We start from the raw sequence: 22,110 nt of genomic DNA, 5'->3' as shown, positions 1-22,110 counted from the left end.
ATCACCACTTTCAACAAAATGCCCAAGGTCTCTGTGGCGCAATTGGTTAGCGCGTTCGGCTGTTAACCGAAAGGTTGGTGGTTCAAGCCCACCCAGGGACGTCTGTTTTCCACCTCACATCTCTTTTCTTCACTTGTTCTGCCCATGGAATCAAGTAGCCTGGAAAAAGCTGAAAACATTCACATCCCTGATTATATTATACCCACTTATCTCCTTCAAGACATTTAATAAGATATTTGGAAATAGAATGTCTGCTGACTAATTGTCGTTTCATGCACGCAACCAAAGACTTCTTTTTCTATTCATCAATGTTGCTATCTATTAAGTGAAGTTGCTTGAGAAACGTCATGTCAGAACAAGAACTATATGAATACTGCTTCTGTTGTGGTGGAAAGACAAATATTTGGTGATAGATGAATCCTAGTGGAGAGCACAGGATGATCTACAAACCAAGATGTGATTGGTAACATCTTGGGACAATAGGTCGAGTGTGGTCATTGAGAGCGTCCAATTATTTCAAACCTAAGATTGCCTCACATGTGCTAGATATGTCAAATTAAAGATAGAAAGATGCGTTAACAGTTAATACCTGCAATCATGTGATAACACTCAGTACTCTAACATATCCTTATATATGACACTAGTTTCATAATTAGGCATGTGTTTAATTGGTTTGACCTGAAAGCCTGACTGTGCCATAACAATTATTCTTGAATTATTTGACAACGCATACTTATTCCAGGGGCTCCTGCTATATTTTTCATTTTCATGCCAGGGCATTTTCACATATCTCACAGAGTTTAGTCCATAGGACATTAAGAAATTACATATATTCCGGTTTAGGTTTTTGCTCAAGACCTTGATGAGGTGGGCAGGCTTGAATCATGTTTTGATCAAAAAATGCAACCAAATGTCTCCTTTGTCACACAGACTTGGCTTGTAAATAAATGTAAACATGACACGAGTATATTTGAGGCCCAATTGGTAGGAGAGCAGGATTTGTTCTCTTGTTTTCCATATCTAAATATATATATATATATATATATATATAAACACGTTAGGCCAATAGTTTTACCAGCAGCAGTCCACTTGTAAAGGGAGGAGGAGCACAGTCATCCGTCCAGTCTCCCATAAATGTTAGGCCAATTGTTTTCCTTGCTGCATACTCCATAAGGGCATTTAAAGATGTTGTTAGTGTTACTTTGCATTTTAGGGGGTAGGTTATCAGCTTGCTTGGTTCCAGCTTGACATCATTTCCTAAACAATGGCATAATCTATATTTAGACTCAAAGATCAGTCTCTCGTGAGACTGTCAAAAATTGCTAATGCTGACTATATTGCAAGTCATCACAGCGGGGTATTGGGAAAAGTTTTCAACTAGCAATAATCACGCCTCGGATAAACCTCATTGGCTATGATACTGCCACTGCGCAAAGTTAACTTTCTACTGGTTTAGTAACCACCAGCTCACATGAAGCCCTCATTACACTGGTGGCTAGCCATAATGCAGAAATGAGTTCAGTGCTATGGATTGTGGGAGTTAATATGCTAATTCAACTGTCAACTAGAAAGACTCTCTTGCAGTTCCACAAACTACCACTGCAGTGTATCTGCATGCAAACGCTTCAGCCAGAGGTGTATTTGGGACCAAATACATGATATCTCCTCTCTCACCAGTGACCTGACTGTGAAATAACCATTTTTGTTGAATATTGCTATTTCAAACATAGTGGAAGTTACTCGAAAAGATGATTTCATATGAAAAAGAAAAGTTTTCTCGCAGTGATATTCATGTCAAATGTGAAAGTCATACATTTAGACTTCAAAAATAAAATCCGTACAGATCAAATGACCAACTTCAGTGGCTCAGGGATATGGCATGTACTTGCTTTGATATATGTCAATCTTCAGGACCGGGTGGGTAACCCCCTCTAAACACAAACGAGATCATATGAGATATACACACTCTTCATGCCGATAGTAGGGACTCATTCATTGTAGGTTTGGTAGGGAAATATATCATCAACATGGTTAGTGAATGTTAGTGAATGTTAGTGAATGTTAGTGAATTGGGAACATTATTATCACCACTTTCAACAAAATGCCCAAGGTCTCTGTGGCGCAATTGGTTAGCGCGTTCGGCTGTTAACCGAAAGGTTGGTGGTTCAAGCCCACCCAGGGACGTCTGTTTTCCACCTCACATCTCTTTTCTTCACTTGTTCTGCCCATGGAATCAAGTAGCCTGGAAAAAGCTGAAAACATTCACATCCCTGATTATATTATACCCACTTATCTCCTTCAAGACATTTAATAAGATATTTGGAAATAGAATGTCTGCTGACTAATTGTCGTTTCATGCACGCAACCAAAGACTTCTTTTTCTATTCATCAATGTTGCTATCTATTAAGTGAAGTTGCTTGAGAAACGTCATGTCAGAACAAGAACTATATGAATACTGCTTCTGTTGTGGTGGAAAGACAAATATTTGGTGATAGATGAATCCTAGTGGAGAGCACAGGATGATCTACAAACCAAGATGTGATTGGTAACATCTTGGGACAATAGGTCGAGTGTGGTCATTGAGAGCGTCCAATTATTTCAAACCTAAGATTGCCTCACATGTGCTAGATATGTCAAATTAAAGATAGAAAGATGCGTTAACAGTTAATACCTGCAATCATGTGATAACACTCAGTACTCTAACATATCCTTATATATGACACTAGTTTCATAATTAGGCATGTGTTTAATTGGTTTGACCTGAAAGCCTGACTGTGCCATAACAATTATTCTTGAATTATTTGACAACGCATACTTATTCCAGGGGCTCCTGCTATATTTTTCATTTTCATGCCAGGGCATTTTCACATATCTCACAGAGTTTAGTCCATAGGACATTAAGAAATTACATATATTCCGGTTTAGGTTTTTGCTCAAGACCTTGATGAGGTGGGCAGGCTTGAATCATGTTTTGATCAAAAAATGCAACCAAATGTCTCCTTTGTCACACAGACTTGGCTTGTAAATAAATGTAAACATGACACGAGTATATTTGAGGCCCAATTGGTAGGAGAGCAGGATTTGTTCTCTTGTTTTCCATATCTAAATATATATATATATATATATATATATATATATAAACACGTTAGGCCAATAGTTTTACCAGCAGCAGTCCACTTGTAAAGGGAGGAGGAGCACAGTCATCCGTCCAGTCTCCCATAAATGTTAGGCCAATTGTTTTCCTTGCTGCATACTCCATAAGGGCATTTAAAGATGTTGTTAGTGTTACTTTGCATTTTAGGGGGTAGGTTATCAGCTTGCTTGGTTCCAGCTTGACATCATTTCCTAAACAATGGCATAATCTATATTTAGACTCAAAGATCAGTCTCTCGTGAGACTGTCAAAAATTGCTAATGCTGACTATATTGCAAGTCATCACAGCGGGGTATTGGGAAAAGTTTTCAACTAGCAATAATCACGCCTCGGATAAACCTCATTGGCTATGATACTGCCACTGCGCAAAGTTAACTTTCTACTGGTTTAGTAACCACCAGCTCACATGAAGCCCTCATTACACTGGTGGCTAGCCATAATGCAGAAATGAGTTCAGTGCTATGGATTGTGGGAGTTAATATGCTAATTCAACTGTCAACTAGAAAGACTCTCTTGCAGTTCCACAAACTACCACTGCAGTGTATCTGCATGCAAACGCTTCAGCCAGAGGTGTATTTGGGACCAAATACATGATATCTCCTCTCTCACCAGTGACCTGACTGTGAAATAACCATTTTTGTTGAATATTGCTATTTCAAACATAGTGGAAGTTACTCGAAAAGATGATTTCATATGAAAAAGAAAAGTTTTCTCGCAGTGATATTCATGTCAAATGTGAAAGTCATACATTTAGACTTCAAAAATAAAATCCGTACAGATCAAATGACCAACTTCAGTGGCTCAGGGATATGGCATGTACTTGCTTTGATATATGTCAATCTTCAGGACCGGGTGGGTAACCCCCTCTAAACACAAACGAGATCATATGAGATATACACACTCTTCATACCGATAGTAGGGACTCATTCATTGTAGGTTTGGTAGGGAAATATATCATCAACATGGTTAGTGAATGTTAGTGAATGTTAGTGAATGTTAGTGAATTGGGAACATTATTATCACTACTTTCAACAAAATGCCCAAGGTCTCTGTGGCGCAATTGGTTAGCGCGTTCGGCTGTTAACCGAAAGGTTGGTGGTTCAAGCCCACCCAGGGACGTCTGTTTTCCACCTGACATCTCTTTTCTTCACTTGTTCTGCCCATGGAATCAAGTAGCCTGGAAAAAGCTGAAAACATTCACATCCCTGTTTATATTATACCCACTTATCTCCTTCAAGACATTTAATAAGATATTTGGAAATAGAATGTCTGCTGACTAATTGTCGTTTCATGCACGCAACCAAAGACTTCTTTTTCTATTCATCAATGTTGCTATCTATGAAGTGAAGTTGCTTGAGAAACGTCATGTCAGAACAAGAACTATATGAATACTGCTTCTGTTGTGGTGGAAAGACAAATATTTGGTGATAGATGAATCCTAGTGAAGAGCACAGGATGATCTGCAAACCAAGATGTGATTGCTAACATCTTGGGACAATAGGTCGAGTGTGGTCATTGAGAGCGTCCAATTATTTCAAACCTAAGATTGCCTCACATGTGCTAGATATGTCAAATTAAAGATAGAAAGATGCGTTAACAGTTAATACCTGCAATCATGTGATAACACTCAGTACTCTAACATATCCTTATATATGACACTAGTTTCATAATTAGGCATTGGTTTGACCTGAAAGCCTGACTGTGCCATAACAATTATTCTTGAATTATTTGACAACGCATACTTATTCCAGGGGCTCCTCCTATATTTTTCATTTTCATGCCAGGGCATTTTCACATATCTCACAGAGTTTAGTCCATAGGACATTAAGAAATGACATATATTCCGGTTTAGGTTTTTGCTCAAGACCTTGATGAGGTGGGCAGGCTTGAATCATGTTTTGATCAAAAAATGCAACCAAATGTCTCCTTTGTCACACAGACTTGGCTTGTAAATAAATGTAAACATGACACGAGTATATTTGAGGCCCAATTGGTAGGAGAGCAGGATTTGTTCTCTTGTTTTCCATATCTATCTATCTATATATATATATATATAAACACACGTTAGGCCAATAGTTTTACCAGCAGCATTCCACTTGTAAAGGGAGGAGGAGCGCGGTCATCCGTCCAGTCTCCCATAAATGTTAGGCCAATTGTTTTCCTTGCTGCATACTCCATAAGGGCATTTAATGATGTTGTTAGTGTTACTTTGCATTTTAGGGGGTAGGTTATCAGCTTGCTTGGTTCCAGCTTGACATCATTTCCTAAACAATGGCATAATCTATATTTAGACTCAAAGATCAGTCTCTCGTGAGACTGTCAAAAATTGCTAATGCTGACTATATTGCAAGTCATCACAGCGGGGTATTGGGAAAAGTTTTCAACTAGCAATAATCACGCCTCGGATAAACCTCATTGGCTATGATACTGCCACTGCGCAAAGTTAACTTTCTACTGGTTTAGTAACCACCAGCTCACATGAAGCCCTCATTACACTGGTGGCTAGCCATAATGCAGAAATGAGTTCAGTGCTATGGATTGTGGGAGTTAATATGCTAATTCAACTGTCAACTAGAAAGACTCTCTTGCAGTTCCACAAACTACCACTGCAGTGTATCTGCATGCAAACGCTTCAGCCAGAGGTGTATTTGGGACCAAATACATGATATCTCCTCTCTCACCAGTGACCTGACTGTGAAATAACCATTTTTGTTGAATATTGCTATTTCAAACATAGTGGAAGTTACTCGAAAAGATGATTTCATATGAAAAAGAAAAGTTTTCTCGCAGTGATATTCATGTCAAATGTGAAAGTCATACATTTAGACTTCAAAAATAAAATCCGTACAGATCAAATGACCAACTTCAGTGGCTCAGGGATATGGCATGTACTTGCTTTTATATATGTCAATCTTCAGGACCGGGTGGGTAACCCCCTCTAAACACAAACGAGATCATATGAGATATACACACTCTTCATGCCGATAGTAGGGACTCATTCATTGTAGGTTTGGTAGGGAAATATATCATCAACATGGTTAGTGAATGTTAGTGAATGTTAGTGAATGTTAGTGAATGTTAGTGAATGTTAGTGAATGTTAGTGAATGTTAGTGAATGTTAGTGAATTTGGAACATTATTATCAACATTTTCAACACAATGCCCAAGGTCTCTGTGGCGCAATTGGTTAGCGCGTTCGGCTGTTAACCGAAAGGTTGGTGGTTCAAGCCCACCCAGGGACGTCTGTTTTCCACCTCACATCTCTTTTCTTCACTTGTTCTGCCCATGGGATCAAGTAGCATGGAAAAAGCTGAAAACATTCACATCCCTGATTATATTATACCCACTTATCTCCTACAAGACATTTAATAAGATATTTGAAAATAGAATGTCTGCTGACTAATTGTCGTTTCATGCACGCAACCAAAGACTTCTTTTTCTATTCATCAATGTTGCTATCTATGAAGTGAAGTTGCTTGAGAAACGTCATGTCAGAACAAGAACTATATGAATACTGCTTCTGTTGTGGTGGAAAGACAAATATTTGGTGATAGATGAATCCTAGTGAAGAGCACAGGATGATCTGCAAACCAAGATGTGATTGCTAACATCTTGGGACAATAGGTCGAGTGTGGTCATTGAGAGCGTCCAATTATTTCAAACCTAAGATTGCCTCACATGTGCTAGATATGCCAAATTAAAGATAGAAAGATGCGTTAACAGTTAATACCTGCAATCATGTGATAACACTCAGTACTCTAACATATCCTTATATATGACACTAGTTTTATAATTAGGCATATGTTTAATTGGTTTGACCTGAAAGCCTGACTGTGCCATAACAATTATTCTTGAATTATTTGACAATGCATACTTATTCCAGGGGCTCCTCCTATATTTTTCATTTTTATGTCAGGGCATTTTCACATATCTCACAGAGTTTAGTCCACAGGACATTAAGAAATGACATATATTCCGGTTTAGGTTCTTGCTCAAGACCTTGATGAGGTGGGCAGGCATGAATCATGTTTTGATCAAAAGATGCAACCAAATGTCTCCTTTGTCACACAGACTTGGCTTGTAAATAAATGTAAACATGACACGAGTATATTTGAGGCCCAATTGGTAGGAGAGCAGGATTTGTTCTCTTGTTTTCCATATCTATATATATATATATATATATATATATATATATATAAAGACACGTTAGGCCAATAGTTTTACCAGCAGCAGTCCACTTGTAAAGGGAGGAGGAGCACGGTCATCCGTCCAGTCTCCCATAAATGTTAGGCCAATTGTTTTCCTTGCTGCATACTCCATAAGGGCATTTAATGATGTTGTTAGTGTTACTTTGCATTTTAGAGGGTAGGTTATCAGCTTACTTGGTTCCAGCTTGACATCATTTCCTAAACAATGGCACAATCTATATTTAGACTCAAAGATCAGTCTCTCGTGAGACTGTCAAAAATTGCTAATGCTGACTATATTGCAAATCATCACAGCGGGGTATTGGGAAAAGTTTTCAACTAGCAATAATCACGCCTCGGCTAAACCTCATTGGCTATGATACTGCCACTGCGCAAAGTTAACTTTCTACTGGTTTAGTAACCACCAGCTCACATGAAGCCCTCATTACACTGGTGGCTAGCCATAATGCAGGAATGAGTTCAGTGCTATGGATTGTGGGAGTTAATATGCTAATTCAACTGTCAACTAGAAAGACTCTCTTGCAGTTCCACAAACAACCACTGCAGTGTATCTGCATGCAAACGCTTCAGCCAGAGGTGTATTTGGGACCAAATAAATGATATCTCCTCTCTCACCAGTGACCTGACTGTGAAATAACCATTTTTGTTGAATATTGCTATTTCAAACATAGTGGAAGTTACTCGAAAAGATGATTTCATATGAAAAAGAAAAGTTTGATTGCAGTGATATTCATGTCAAATGTGAAAGTCATACATTTAGACTTCAAAAATAAAATCCGTATACATCAAATGACCAACTTCAGTGGCTCAGGGATATGGCATGTACTTGCTTTGATATATGTCAATCTTCAGGACCGGGTGGGTAACCCCCTCTAAACACAAACGAGATCATATGAGATATACACACTCTTCATACCGATAGTAGGGACTCATTCATTGTAGGTTTGGTAGGGAAATATATCATCAACATGGTTAGTGAATGTTAGTGAATGTTAGTGAATGTTAGTGAATTGGGAACATTATTATCACTACTTTCAACAAAATGCCCAAGGTCTCTGTGGCGCAATTGGTTAGCGCGTTCGGCTGTTAACCGAAAGGTTGGTGGTTCAAGCCCACCCAGGGACGTCTGTTTTCCACCTGACATCTCTTTTCTTCACTTGTTCTGCCCATGGAATCAAGTAGCCTGGAAAAAGCTGAAAACATTCACATCCCTGTTTATATTATACCCACTTATCTCCTTCAAGACATTTAATAAGATATTTGGAAATAGAATGTCTGCTGACTAATTGTCGTTTCATGCACGCAACCAAAGACTTCTTTTTCTATTCATCAATGTTGCTATCTATGAAGTGAAGTTGCTTGAGAAACGTCATGTCAGAACAAGAACTATATGAATACTGCTTCTGTTGTGGTGGAAAGACAAATATTTGGTGATAGATGAATCCTAGTGAAGAGCACAGGATGATCTGCAAACCAAGATGTGATTGCTAACATCTTGGGACAATAGGTCGAGTGTGGTCATTGAGAGCGTCCAATTATTTCAAACCTAAGATTGCCTCACATGTGCTAGATATGTCAAATTAAAGATAGAAAGATGCGTTAACAGTTAATACCTGCAATCATGTGATAACACTCAGTACTCTAACATATCCTTATATATGACACTAGTTTCATAATTAGGCATGTGTTTAATTGGTTTGACCTGAAAGCCTGACTGTGCCATAACAATTATTCTTGAATTATTTGACAACGCATACTTATTCCAGGGGCTCCTGCTATATTTTTCATTTTCATGCCAGGGCATTTTCACATATCTCACAGAGTTTAGTCCATAGGACATTAAGAAATGACATATATTCCGGTTTAGGTTTTTGCTCAAGACCTTGATGAGGTGGGCAGGCTTGAATCATGTTTTGATCAAAAAATGCAACCAAATGTCTCCTTTGTCACACAGACTTGGCTTGTAAATAAATGTAAACATGACACGAGTATATTTGAGGCCCAATTGGTAGGAGAGCAGGATTTGTTCTCTTGTTTTCCATATCTAAATATATATATATATATATATATAAACACGTTAGGCCAATAGTTTTACCAGCAGCAGTCCACTTGTAAAGGGAGGAGGAGCACAGTCATCCGTCCAGTCTCCCATAAATGTTAGGCCAATTGTTTTCCTTGCTGCATACTCCATAAGGGCATTTAAAGATGTTGTTAGTGTTACTTTGCATTTTAGGGGGTAGGTTATCAGCTTGCTTGGTTCCAGCTTGACATCATTTCCTAAACAATGGCATAATCTATATTTAGACTCAAAGATCAGTCTCTCGTGAGACTGTCAAAAATTGCTAATGCTGACTATATTGCAAGTCATCACAGCGGGGTATTGGGAAAAGTTTTCAACTAGCAATAATCACGCCTCGGATAAACCTCATTGGCTATGATACTGCCACTGCGCAAAGTTAATTTTCTACTGGTTTAGTAACCACCAGCTCACATGAAGCCCTCATTACACTGGTGGCTAGCCATAATGCAGAAATGAGTTCAGTGCTATGGATTGTGGGAGTTAATATGCTAATTCAACTGTCAACTAGAAAGACTCTCTTGCAGTTCCACAAACTACCACTGCAGTGTATCTGCATGCAAACGCTTCAGCCAGAGGTGTATTTGGGACCAAATACATGATATCTCCTCTCTCACCAGTGACCTGACTGTGAAATAACCATTTTTGTTGAATATTGCTATTTCAAACATAGTGGAAGTTACTCGAAAAGATGATTTCATATGAAAAAGAAAAGTTTTCTCGCAGTGATATTCATGTCAAATGTGAAAGTCATACATTTAGACTTCAAAAATAAAATCCGTACAGATCAAATGACCAACTTCAGTGGCTCAGGGATATGGCATGTACTTGCTTTGATATATGTCAATCTTCAGGACCGGGTGGGTAACCCCCTCTAAACACAAACGAGATCATATGAGATATACACACTCTTCATACCGATAGTAGGGACTCATTCATTGTAGGTTTGGTAGGGAAATATATCATCAACATGGTTAGTGAATGTTAGTGAATGTTAGTGAATGTTAGTGAATTGGGAACATTATTATCACTACTTTCAACAAAATGCCCAAGGTCTCTGTGGCGCAATTGGTTAGCGCGTTCGGCTGTTAACCGAAAGGTTGGTGGTTCAAGCCCACCCAGGGACGTCTGTTTTCCACCTGACATCTCTTTTCTTCACTTGTTCTGCCCATGGAATCAAGTAGCCTGGAAAAAGCTGAAAACATTCACATCCCTGTTTATATTATACCCACTTATCTCCTTCAAGACATTTAATAAGATATTTGGAAATAGAATGTCTGCTGACTAATTGTCGTTTCATGCCCGCAACCAAAGACTTCTTTTTCTATTCATCAATGTTGCTATCTATGAAGTGAAGTTGCTTGAGAAACGTCATGTCAGAACAAGAACTATATGAATACTGCTTCTGTTGTGGTGGAAAGACAAATATTTGGTGATAGATGAATCCTAGTGAAGAGCACAGGATGATCTGCAAACCAAGATGTGATTGCTAACATCTTGGGACAATAGGTCGAGTGTGGTCATTGAGAGCGTCCAATTATTTCAAACCTAAGATTGCCTCACATGTGCTAGATATGTCAAATTAAAGATAGAAAGATGCGTTAACAGTTAATACCTGCAATCATGTGATAACACTCAGTACTCTAACATATCCTTATATATGACACTAGTTTCATAATTAGGCATTGGTTTGACCTGAAAGCCTGACTGTGCCATAACAATTATTCTTGAATTATTTGACAACGCATACTTATTCCAGGGGCTCCTCCTATATTTTTCATTTTCATGCCAGGGCATTTTCACATATCTCACAGAGTTTAGTCCATAGGACATTAAGAAATGACATATATTCCGGTTTAGGTTTTTGCTCAAGACCTTGATGAGGTGGGCAGGCTTGAATCATGTTTTGATCAAAAAATGCAACCAAATGTCTCCTTTGTCACACAGACTTGGCTTGTAAATAAATGTAAACATGACACGAGTATATTTGAGGCCCAATTGGTAGGAGAGCAGGATTTGTTCTCTTGTTTTCCATATCTATCTATCTATATATATATATATATAAACACACGTTAGGCCAATAGTTTTACCAGCAGCATTCCACTTGTAAAGGGAGGAGGAGCGCGGTCATCCGTCCAGTCTCCCATAAATGTTAGGCCAATTGTTTTCCTTGCTGCATACTCCATAAGGGCATTTAATGATGTTGTTAGTGTTACTTTGCATTTTAGGGGGTAGGTTATCAGCTTGCTTGGTTCCAGCTTGACATCATTTCCTAAACAATGGCATAATCTATATTTAGACTCAAAGATCAGTCTCTCGTGAGACTGTCAAAAATTGCTAATGCTGACTATATTGCAAGTCATCACAGCGGGGTATTGGGAAAAGTTTTCAACTAGCAATAATCACGCCTCGGATAAACCTCATTGGCTATGATACTGCCACTGCGCAAAGTTAACTTTCTACTGGTTTAGTAACCACCAGCTCACATGAAGCCCTCATTACACTGGTGGCTAGCCATAATGCAGAAATGAGTTCAGTGCTATGGATTGTGGGAGTTAATATGCTAATTCAACTGTCAACTAGAAAGACTCTCTTGCAGTTCCACAAACTACCACTGCAGTGTATCTGCATGCAAACGCTTCAGCCAGAGGTGTATTTGGGACCAAATACATGATATCTCCTCTCTCACCAGTGACCTGACTGTGAAATAACCATTTTTGTTGAATATTGCTATTTCAAACATAGTGGAAGTTACTCGAAAAGATGATTTCATATGAAAAAGAAAAGTTTTCTCGCAGTGATATTCATGTCAAATGTGAAAGTCATACATTTAGACTTCAAAAATAAAATCCGTACAGATCAAATGACCAACTTCAGTGGCTCAGGGATATGGCATGTACTTGCTTTTATATATGTCAATCTTCAGGACCGGGTGGGTAACCCCCTCTAAACACAAACGAGATCATATGAGATATACACACTCTTCATGCCGATAGTAGGGACTCATTCATTGTAGGTTTGGTAGGGAAATATATCATCAACATGGTTAGTGAATGTTAGTGAATGTTAGTGAATGTTAGTGAATGTTAGTGAATGTTAGTGAATGTTAGTGAATGTTAGTGAATGTTAGTGAATTTGGAACATTATTATCAACATTTTCAACACAATGCCCAAGGTCTCTGTGGCGCAATTGGTTAGCGCGTTCGGCTGTTAACCGAAAGGTTGGTGGTTCAAGCCCACCCAGGGACGTCTGTTTTCCACCTCACATCTCTTTTCTTCACTTGTTCTGCCCATGGGATCAAGTAGCATGGAAAAAGCTGAAAACATTCACATCCCTGATTATATTATACCCACTTATCTCCTACAAGACATTTAATAAGATATTTGAAAATAGAATGTCTGCTGACTAATTGTCGTTTCATGCACGCAACCAAAGACTTCTTTTTCTATTCATCAATGTTGCTATCTATGAAGTGAAGTTGCTTGAGAAACGTCATGTCAGAACAAGAACTATATGAATACTGCTTCTGTTGTGGTGGAAAGACAAATATTTGGTGATAGATGAATCCTAGTGAAGAGCACAGGATGATCTGCAAACCAAGATGTGATTGCTAACATCTTGGGACAATAGGTCGAGTGTGGTCATTGAGAGCGTCCAATTATTTCAAACCTAAGATTGCCTCACATGTGCTAGATATGCCAAATTAAAGATAGAAAGATGCGTTAACAGTTAATACCTGCAATCATGTGATAACACTCAGTACTCTAACATATCCTTATATATGACACTAGTTTCATAATTAGGCATGTGTTTCATTGGTTTGACCTGAAAGCCTGACTGTGCCATAACAATTATTCTTGAATTATTTGACAACGCATACTTATTCCAGGGGCTCCTGCTATATTTTTCATTTTCATGCCAGGGCATTTTCACATATCTCACAGAGTTTAGTCCATAGGACATTAAGAAATGACATATATTCCGGTTTAGGTTTTTGCTCAAGACCTTGATGAGGTGGGCAGGCTTGAATCATGTTTTGATCAAAAAATGCAACCAAATGTCTCCTTTGTCACACAGACTTGGCTTGTAAATAAATGTAAACATGACACGAGTATATTTGAGGCCCAATTGGTAGGAGAGCAGGATTTGTTCTCTTGTTTTCCATATCTAAATATATATATATATATATATATATATATATATATATATATATATAAACACGTTAGGCCAATAGTTTTACCAGCAGCAGTCCACTTGTAAAGGGAGGAGGAGCACAGTCATCCGTCCAGTCTCCCATAAATGTTAGGCCAATTGTTTTCCTTGCTGCATACTCCATAAGGGCATTTAAAGATGTTGTTAGTGTTACTTTGCATTTTAGGGGGTAGGTTATCAGCTTGCTTGGTTCCAGCTTGACATCATTTCCTAAACAATGGCATAATCTATATTTAGACTCAAAGATCAGTCTCTCGTGAGACTGTCAAAAATTGCTAATGCTGACTATATTGCAAGTCATCACAGCGGGGTATTGGGAAAAGTTTTCAACTAGCAATAATCACGCCTCGGATAAACCTCATTGGCTATGATACTGCCACTGCGCAAAGTTAACTTTCTACTGGTTTAGTAACCACCAGCTCACATGAAGCCCTCATTACACTGGTGGCTAGCCATAATGCAGAAATGAGTTCAGTGCTATGGATTGTGGGAGTTAATATGCTAATTCAACTGTCAACTAGAAAGACTCTCTTGCAGTTCCACAAACTACCACTGCAGTGTATCTGCATGCAAACGCTTCAGCCAGAGGTGTATTTGGGACCAAATACATGATATCTCCTCTCTCACCAGTGACCTGACTGTGAAATAACCATTTTTGTTGAATATTGCTATTTCAAACATAGTGGAAGTTACTCGAAAAGATGATTTCATATGAAAAAGAAAAGTTTTCTCGCAGTGATATTCATGTCAAATGTGAAAGTCATACATTTAGACTTCAAAAATAAAATCCGTACAGATCAAATGACCAACTTCAGTGGCTCAGGGATATGGCATGTACTTGCTTTGATATATGTCAATCTTCAGGACCGGGTGGGTAACCCCCTCTAAACACAAACGAGATCATATGAGATATACACACTCTTCATGCCGATAGTAGGGACTCATTCATTGTAGGTTTGGTAGGGAAATATATCATCAACATGGTTAGTGAATGTTAGTGAATGTTAGTGAATGTTAGTGAATTGGGAACATTATTATCACCACTTTCAACAAAATGCCCAAGGTCTCTGTGGCGCAATTGGTTAGCGCGTTCGGCTGTTAACCGAAAGGTTGGTGGTTCAAGCCCACCCAGGGACGTCTGTTTTCCACCTCACATCTCTTTTCTTCACTTGTTCTGCCCATGGAATCAAGTAGCCTGGAAAAAGCTGAAAACATTCACATCCCTGATTATATTATACCCACTTATCTCCTTCAAGACATTTAATAAGATATTTGGAAATAGAATGTCTGCTGACTAATTGTCGTTTCATGCACGCAACCAAAGACTTCTTTTTCTATTCATCAATGTTGCTATCTATTAAGTGAAGTTGCTTGAGAAACGTCATGTCAGAACAAGAACTATATGAATACTGCTTCTGTTGTGGTGGAAAGACAAATATTTGGTGATAGATGAATCCTAGTGGAGAGCACAGGATGATCTACAAACCAAGATGTGATTGGTAACATCTTGGGACAATAGGTCGAGTGTGGTCATTGAGAGCGTCCAATTATTTCAAACCTAAGATTGCCTCACATGTGCTAGATATGTCAAATTAAAGATAGAAAGATGCGTTAACAGTTAATACCTGCAATCATGTGATAACACTCAGTACTCTAACATATCCTTATATATGACACTAGTTTCATAATTAGGCATGTGTTTAATTGGTTTGACCTGAAAGCCTGACTGTGCCATAACAATTATTCTTGAATTATTTGACAACGCATACTTATTCCAGGGGCTCCTGCTATATTTTTCATTTTCATGCCAGGGCATTTTCACATATCTCACAGAGTTTAGTCCATAGGACATTAAGAAATTACATATATTCCGGTTTAGGTTTTTGCTCAAGACCTTGATGAGGTGGGCAGGCTTGAATCATGTTTTGATCAAAAAATGCAACCAAATGTCTCCTTTGTCACACAGACTTGGCTTGTAAATAAATGTAAACATGACACGAGTATATTTGAGGCCCAATTGGTAGGAGAGCAGGATTTGTTCTCTTGTTTTCCATATCTAAATATATATATATATATATATATATATATAAACACGTTAGGCCAATAGTTTTACCAGCAGCAGTCCACTTGTAAAGGGAGGAGGAGCACAGTCATCCGTCCAGTCTCCCATAAATGTTAGGCCAATTGTTTTCCTTGCTGCATACTCCATAAGGGCATTTAAAGATGTTGTTAGTGTTACTTTGCATTTTAGGGGGTAGGTTATCAGCTTGCTTGGTTCCAGCTTGACATCATTTCCTAAACAATGGCATAATCTATATTTAGACTCAAAGATCAGTCTCTCGTGAGACTGTCAAAAATTGCTAATGCTGACTATATTGCAAGTCATCACAGCGGGGTATTGGGAAAAGTTTTCAACTAGCAATAATCACGCCTCGGATAAACCTCATTGGCTATGATACTGCCACTGCGCAAAGTTAACTTTCTACTGGTTTAGTAACCACCAGCTCACATGAAGCCCTCATTACACTGGTGGCTAGCCATAATGCAGAAATGAGTTCAGTGCTATGGATTGTGGGAGTTAATATGCTAATTCAACTGTCAACTAGAAAGACTCTCTTGCAGTTCCACAAACTACCACTGCAGTGTATCTGCATGCAAACGCTTCAGCCAGAGGTGTATTTGGGACCAAATACATGATATCTCCTCTCTCACCAGTGACCTGACTGTGAAATAACCATTTTTGTTGAATATTGCTATTTCAAACATAGTGGAAGTTACTCGAAAAGATGATTTCATATGAAAAAGAAAAGTTTTCTCGCAGTGATATTCATGTCAAATGTGAAAGTCATACATTTAGACTTCAAAAATAAAATCCGTACAGATCAAATGACCAACTTCAGTGGCTCAGGGATATGGCATGTACTTGCTTTGATATATGTCAATCTTCAGGACCGGGTGGGTAACCCCCTCTAAACACAAACGAGATCATATGAGATATACACACTCTTCATACCGATAGTAGGGACTCATTCATTGTAGGTTTGGTAGGGAAATATATCATCAACATGGTTAGTGAATGTTAGTGAATGTTAGTGAATGTTAGTGAATTGGGAACATTATTATCACTACTTTCAACAAAATGCCCAAGGTCTCTGTGGCGCAATTGGTTAGCGCGTTCGGCTGTTAACCGAAAGGTTGGTGGTTCAAGCCCACCCAGGGACGTCTGTTTTCCACCTGACATCTCTTTTCTTCACTTGTTCTGCCCATGGAATCAAGTAGCCTGGAAAAAGCTGAAAACATTCACATCCCTGTTTATATTATACCCACTTATCTCCTTCAAGACATTTAATAAGATATTTGGAAATAGAATGTCTGCTGACTAATTGTCGTTTCATGCACGCAACCAAAGACTTCTTTTTCTATTCATCAATGTTGCTATCTATGAAGTGAAGTTGCTTGAGAAACGTCATGTCAGAACAAGAACTATATGAATACTGCTTCTGTTGTGGTGGAAAGACAAATATTTGGTGATAGATGAATCCTAGTGAAGAGCACAGGATGATCTGCAAACCAAGATGTGATTGCTAACATCTTGGGACAATAGGTCGAGTGTGGTCATTGAGAGCGTCCAATTATTTCAAACCTAAGATTGCCTCACATGTGCTAGATATGTCAAATTAAAGATAGAAAGATGCGTTAACAGTTAATACCTGCAATCATGTGATAACACTCAGTACTCTAACATATCCTTATATATGACACTAGTTTCATAATTAGGCATTGGTTTGACCTGAAAGCCTGACTGTGCCATAACAATTATTCTTGAATTATTTGACAACGCATACTTATTCCAGGGGCTCCTCCTATATTTTTCATTTTCATGCCAGGGCATTTTCACATATCTCACAGAGTTTAGTCCATAGGACATTAAGAAATGACATATATTCCGGTTTAGGTTTTTGCTCAAGACCTTGATGAGGTGGGCAGGCTTGAATCATGTTTTGATCAAAAAATGCAACCAAATGTCTCCTTTGTCACACAGACTTGGCTTGTAAATAAATGTAAACATGACACGAGTATATTTGAGGCCCAATTGGTAGGAGAGCAGGATTTGTTCTCTTGTTTTCCATATCTATCTATCTATATATATATATATATAAACACACGTTAGGCCAATAGTTTTACCAGCAGCATTCCACTTGTAAAGGGAGGAGGAGCGCGGTCATCCGTCCAGTCTCCCATAAATGTTAGGCCAATTGTTTTCCTTGCTGCATACTCCATAAGGGCATTTAATGATGTTGTTAGTGTTACTTTGCATTTTAGGGGGTAGGTTATCAGCTTGCTTGGTTCCAGCTTGACATCATTTCCTAAACAATGGCATAATCTATATTTAGACTCAAAGATCAGTCTCTCGTGAGACTGTCAAAAATTGCTAATGCTGACTATATTGCAAGTCATCACAGCGGGGTATTGGGAAAAGTTTTCAACTAGCAATAATCACGCCTCGGATAAACCTCATTGGCTATGATACTGCCACTGCGCAAAGTTAACTTTCTACTGGTTTAGTAACCACCAGCTCACATGAAGCCCTCATTACACTGGTGGCTAGCCATAATGCAGAAATGAGTTCAGTGCTATGGATTGTGGGAGTTAATATGCTAATTCAACTGTCAACTAGAAAGACTCTCTTGCAGTTCCACAAACTACCACTGCAGTGTATCTGCATGCAAACGCTTCAGCCAGAGGTGTATTTGGGACCAAATACATGATATCTCCTCTCTCACCAGTGACCTGACTGTGAAATAACCATTTTTGTTGAATATTGCTATTTCAAACATAGTGGAAGTTACTCGAAAAGATGATTTCATATGAAAAAGAAAAGTTTTCTCGCAGTGATATTCATGTCAAATGTGAAAGTCATACATTTAGACTTCAAAAATAAAATCCGTACAGATCAAATGACCAACTTCAGTGGCTCAGGGATATGGCATGTACTTGCTTTTATATATGTCAATCTTCAGGACCGGGTGGGTAACCCCCTCTAAACACAAACGAGATCATATGAGATATACACACTCTTCATGCCGATAGTAGGGACTCATTCATTGTAGGTTTGGTAGGGAAATATATCATCAACATGGTTAGTGAATGTTAGTGAATGTTAGTGAATGTTAGTGAATGTTAGTGAATGTTAGTGAATGTTAGTGAATGTTAGTGAATGTTAGTGAATTTGGAACATTATTATCAACATTTTCAACACAATGCCCAAGGTCTCTGTGGCGCAATTGGTTAGCGCGTTCGGCTGTTAACCGAAAGGTTGGTGGTTCAAGCCCACCCAGGGACGTCTGTTTTCCACCTCACATCTCTTTTCTTCACTTGTTCTGCCCATGGGATCAAGTAGCATGGAAAAAGCTGAAAACATTCACATCCCTGATTATATTATACCCACTTATCTCCTACAAGACATTTAATAAGATATTTGAAAATAGAATGTCTGCTGACTAATTGTCGTTTCATGCACGCAACCAAAGACTTCTTTTTCTATTCATCAATGTTGCTATCTATGAAGTGAAGTTGCTTGAGAAACGTCATGTCAGAACAAGAACTATATGAATACTGCTTCTGTTGTGGTGGAAAGACAAATATTTGGTGATAGATGAATCCTAGTGAAGAGCACAGGATGATCTGCAAACCAAGATGTGATTGCTAACATCTTGGGACAATAGGTCGAGTGTGGTCATTGAGAGCGTCCAATTATTTCAAACCTAAGATTGCCTCACATGTGCTAGATATGCCAAATTAAAGATAGAAAGATGCGTTAACAGTTAATACCTGCAATCATGTGATAACACTCAGTACTCTAACATATCCTTATATATGACACTAGTTTTATAATTAGGCATATGTTTAATTGGTTTGACCTGAAAGCCTGACTGTGCCATAACAATTATTCTTGAATTATTTGACAATGCATACTTATTCCAGGGGCTCCTCCTATATTTTTCATTTTTATGTCAGGGCATTTTCACATATCTCACAGAGTTTAGTCCACAGGACATTAAGAAATGACATATATTCCGGTTTAGGTTCTTGCTCAAGACCTTGATGAGGTGGGCAGGCATGAATCATGTTTTGATCAAAAGATGCAACCAAATGTCTCCTTTGTCACACAGACTTGGCTTGTAAATAAATGTAAACATGACACGAGTATATTTGAGGCCCAATTGGTAGGAGAGCAGGATTTGTTCTCTTGTTTTCCATATCTATATATATATATATATATATATATATATATATATAAAGACACGTTAGGCCAATAGTTTTACCAGCAGCAGTCCACTTGTAAAGGGAGGAGGAGCACGGTCATCCGTCCAGTCTCCCATAAATGTTAGGCCAATTGTTTTCCTTGCTGCATACTCCATAAGGGCATTTAATGATGTTGTTAGTGTTACTTTGCATTTTAGAGGGTAGGTTATCAGCTTACTTGGTTCCAGCTTGACATCATTTCCTAAACAATGGCACAATCTATATTTAGACTCAAAGATCAGTCTCTCGTGAGACTGTCAAAAATTGCTAATGCTGACTATATTGCAAATCATCACAGCGGGGTATTGGGAAAAGTTTTCAACTAGCAATAATCACGCCTCGGCTAAACCTCATTGGCTATGATACTGCCACTGCGCAAAGTTAACTTTCTACTGGTTTAGTAACCACCAGCTCACATGAAGCCCTCATTACACTGGTGGCTAGCCATAATGCAGGAATGAGTTCAGTGCTATGGATTGTGGGAGTTAATATGCTAATTCAACTGTCAACTAGAAAGACTCTCTTGCAGTTCCACAAACAACCACTGCAGTGTATCTGCATGCAAACGCTTCAGCCAGAGGTGTATTTGGGACCAAATAAATGATATCTCCTCTCTCACCAGTGACCTGACTGTGAAATAACCATTTTTGTTGAATATTGCTATTTCAAACATAGTGGAAGTTACTCGAAAAGATGATTTCATATGAAAAAGAAAAGTTTGATTGCAGTGATATTCATGTCAAATGTGAAAGTCATACATTTAGACTTCAAAAATAAAATCCGTATACATCAAATGACCAACTTCAGTGGCTCAGGGATATGGCATGTACTTGCTTTGATATATGTCAATCTTCAGGACCGGGTGGGTAACCCCCTCTAAACACAAACGAGATCATATGAGATATACACACTCTTCATACCGATAGTAGGGACTCATTCATTGTAGGTTTGGTAGGGAAATATATCATCAACATGGTTAGTGAATGTTAGTGAATGTTAGTGAATGTTAGTGAATTGGGAACATTATTATCACTACTTTCAACAAAATGCCCAAGGTCTCTGTGGCGCAATTGGTTAGCGCGTTCGGCTGTTAACCGAAAGGTTGGTGGTTCAAGCCCACCCAGGGACGTCTGTTTTCCACCTGACATCTCTTTTCTTCACTTGTTCTGCCCATGGAATCAAGTAGCCTGGAAAAAGCTGAAAACATTCACATCCCTGTTTATATTATACCCACTTATCTCCTTCAAGACATTTAATAAGATATTTGGAAATAGAATGTCTGCTGACTAATTGTCGTTTCATGCACGCAACCAAAGACTTCTTTTTCTATTCATCAATGTTGCTATCTATGAAGTGAAGTTGCTTGAGAAACGTCATGTCAGAACAAGAACTATATGAATACTGCTTCTGTTGTGGTGGAAAGACAAATATTTGGTGATAGATGAATCCTAGTGAAGAGCACAGGATGATCTGCAAACCAAGATGTGATTGCTAACATCTTGGGACAATAGGTCGAGTGTGGTCATTGAGAGCGTCCAATTATTTCAAACCTAAGATTGCCTCACATGTGCTAGATATGTCAAATTAAAGATAGAAAGATGCGTTAACAGTTAATACCTGCAATCATGTGATAACACTCAGTACTCTAACATATCCTTATATATGACACTAGTTTCATAATTAGGCATTGGTTTGACCTGAAAGCCTGACTGTGCCATAACAATTATTCTTGAATTATTTGACAACGCATACTTATTCCAGGGGCTCCTCCTATATTTTTCATTTTCATGCCAGGGCATTTTCACATATCTCACAGAGTTTAGTCCATAGGACATTAAGAAATGACATATATTCCGGTTTAGGTTTTTGCTCAAGACCTTGATGAGGTGGGCAGGCTTGAATCATGTTTTGATCAAAAAATGCAACCAAATGTCTCCTTTGTCACACAGACTTGGCTTGTAAATAAATGTAAACATGACACGAGTATATTTGAGGCCCAATTGGTAGGAGAGCAGGATTTGTTCTCTTGTTTTCCATATCTATCTATCTATATATATATATATAAACACACGTTAGGCCAATAGTTTTACCAGCAGCATTCCACTTGTAAAGGGAGGAGGAGCGCGGTCATCCGTCCAGTCTCCCATAAATGT

General features: G+C 38.5%; 21 non-coding genes across 21 annotated transcripts; 11 read left to right on the top strand and 10 right to left on the bottom strand.

The window, feature by feature from the left end:
- The first annotated feature begins 27 nt into the window (after positions 1–27).
- Positions 28–101, top strand: TRNAN-GUU (transfer RNA asparagine (anticodon GUU)). The gene has a single exon. It is a non-coding gene; the product is annotated as a tRNA-Asn (tRNA).
- Positions 102–1,297: 1,196 nt separating this feature from the next.
- On the bottom strand, positions 1,298–1,438 carry LOC142471535 (U4 spliceosomal RNA). Its single transcript, XR_012789494.1, has one exon. It is a non-coding gene; the product is annotated as a U4 spliceosomal RNA (small nuclear RNA).
- A 672-nt stretch (positions 1,439–2,110) lies between these two features.
- Positions 2,111–2,184, top strand: TRNAN-GUU (transfer RNA asparagine (anticodon GUU)). The gene has a single exon. It is a non-coding gene; the product is annotated as a tRNA-Asn (tRNA).
- A 1,202-nt stretch (positions 2,185–3,386) lies between these two features.
- LOC142471534 (U4 spliceosomal RNA) lies at positions 3,387–3,527 on the bottom strand. Its single transcript, XR_012789493.1, has one exon. It is a non-coding gene; the product is annotated as a U4 spliceosomal RNA (small nuclear RNA).
- A 672-nt stretch (positions 3,528–4,199) lies between these two features.
- On the top strand, positions 4,200–4,273 carry TRNAN-GUU (transfer RNA asparagine (anticodon GUU)). Its single transcript has one exon. It is a non-coding gene; the product is annotated as a tRNA-Asn (tRNA).
- Positions 4,274–5,458: 1,185 nt separating this feature from the next.
- Positions 5,459–5,599, bottom strand: LOC142471533 (U4 spliceosomal RNA). Its single transcript, XR_012789492.1, has one exon. It is a non-coding gene; the product is annotated as a U4 spliceosomal RNA (small nuclear RNA).
- Positions 5,600–6,321: 722 nt separating this feature from the next.
- TRNAN-GUU (transfer RNA asparagine (anticodon GUU)) lies at positions 6,322–6,395 on the top strand. Its single transcript has one exon. It is a non-coding gene; the product is annotated as a tRNA-Asn (tRNA).
- A 1,204-nt stretch (positions 6,396–7,599) lies between these two features.
- LOC142471486 (U4 spliceosomal RNA) lies at positions 7,600–7,740 on the bottom strand. Its single transcript, XR_012789446.1, has one exon. It is a non-coding gene; the product is annotated as a U4 spliceosomal RNA (small nuclear RNA).
- Positions 7,741–8,412: 672 nt separating this feature from the next.
- TRNAN-GUU (transfer RNA asparagine (anticodon GUU)) lies at positions 8,413–8,486 on the top strand. Its single transcript has one exon. It is a non-coding gene; the product is annotated as a tRNA-Asn (tRNA).
- A 1,192-nt stretch (positions 8,487–9,678) lies between these two features.
- On the bottom strand, positions 9,679–9,819 carry LOC142471531 (U4 spliceosomal RNA). Its single transcript, XR_012789491.1, has one exon. It is a non-coding gene; the product is annotated as a U4 spliceosomal RNA (small nuclear RNA).
- A 672-nt stretch (positions 9,820–10,491) lies between these two features.
- TRNAN-GUU (transfer RNA asparagine (anticodon GUU)) lies at positions 10,492–10,565 on the top strand. The gene has a single exon. It is a non-coding gene; the product is annotated as a tRNA-Asn (tRNA).
- Positions 10,566–11,750: 1,185 nt separating this feature from the next.
- LOC142471530 (U4 spliceosomal RNA) lies at positions 11,751–11,891 on the bottom strand. Its single transcript, XR_012789490.1, has one exon. It is a non-coding gene; the product is annotated as a U4 spliceosomal RNA (small nuclear RNA).
- Positions 11,892–12,613: 722 nt separating this feature from the next.
- TRNAN-GUU (transfer RNA asparagine (anticodon GUU)) lies at positions 12,614–12,687 on the top strand. Its single transcript has one exon. It is a non-coding gene; the product is annotated as a tRNA-Asn (tRNA).
- A 1,214-nt stretch (positions 12,688–13,901) lies between these two features.
- Positions 13,902–14,042, bottom strand: LOC142471528 (U4 spliceosomal RNA). The gene has a single exon (XR_012789488.1). It is a non-coding gene; the product is annotated as a U4 spliceosomal RNA (small nuclear RNA).
- Positions 14,043–14,714: 672 nt separating this feature from the next.
- TRNAN-GUU (transfer RNA asparagine (anticodon GUU)) lies at positions 14,715–14,788 on the top strand. The gene has a single exon. It is a non-coding gene; the product is annotated as a tRNA-Asn (tRNA).
- Positions 14,789–15,986: 1,198 nt separating this feature from the next.
- Positions 15,987–16,127, bottom strand: LOC142471527 (U4 spliceosomal RNA). Its single transcript, XR_012789487.1, has one exon. It is a non-coding gene; the product is annotated as a U4 spliceosomal RNA (small nuclear RNA).
- Positions 16,128–16,799: 672 nt separating this feature from the next.
- TRNAN-GUU (transfer RNA asparagine (anticodon GUU)) lies at positions 16,800–16,873 on the top strand. The gene has a single exon. It is a non-coding gene; the product is annotated as a tRNA-Asn (tRNA).
- A 1,185-nt stretch (positions 16,874–18,058) lies between these two features.
- LOC142471526 (U4 spliceosomal RNA) lies at positions 18,059–18,199 on the bottom strand. The gene has a single exon (XR_012789485.1). It is a non-coding gene; the product is annotated as a U4 spliceosomal RNA (small nuclear RNA).
- A 722-nt stretch (positions 18,200–18,921) lies between these two features.
- TRNAN-GUU (transfer RNA asparagine (anticodon GUU)) lies at positions 18,922–18,995 on the top strand. Its single transcript has one exon. It is a non-coding gene; the product is annotated as a tRNA-Asn (tRNA).
- Positions 18,996–20,199: 1,204 nt separating this feature from the next.
- LOC142471485 (U4 spliceosomal RNA) lies at positions 20,200–20,340 on the bottom strand. The gene has a single exon (XR_012789445.1). It is a non-coding gene; the product is annotated as a U4 spliceosomal RNA (small nuclear RNA).
- A 672-nt stretch (positions 20,341–21,012) lies between these two features.
- On the top strand, positions 21,013–21,086 carry TRNAN-GUU (transfer RNA asparagine (anticodon GUU)). The gene has a single exon. It is a non-coding gene; the product is annotated as a tRNA-Asn (tRNA).
- Positions 21,087–22,110: the final 1,024 nt, after the last annotated feature.

Source organism: Ascaphus truei, chromosome 20 (assembly GCF_040206685.1).
Source record: "Ascaphus truei isolate aAscTru1 chromosome 20, aAscTru1.hap1, whole genome shotgun sequence".
In the NCBI taxonomy this organism is placed as follows: domain Eukaryota; kingdom Metazoa; phylum Chordata; class Amphibia; order Anura; family Ascaphidae; genus Ascaphus; species Ascaphus truei.
Note: the sequence above shows the minus strand (reverse complement) of the source record. Positions and strands in the feature narration are given on the sequence as shown.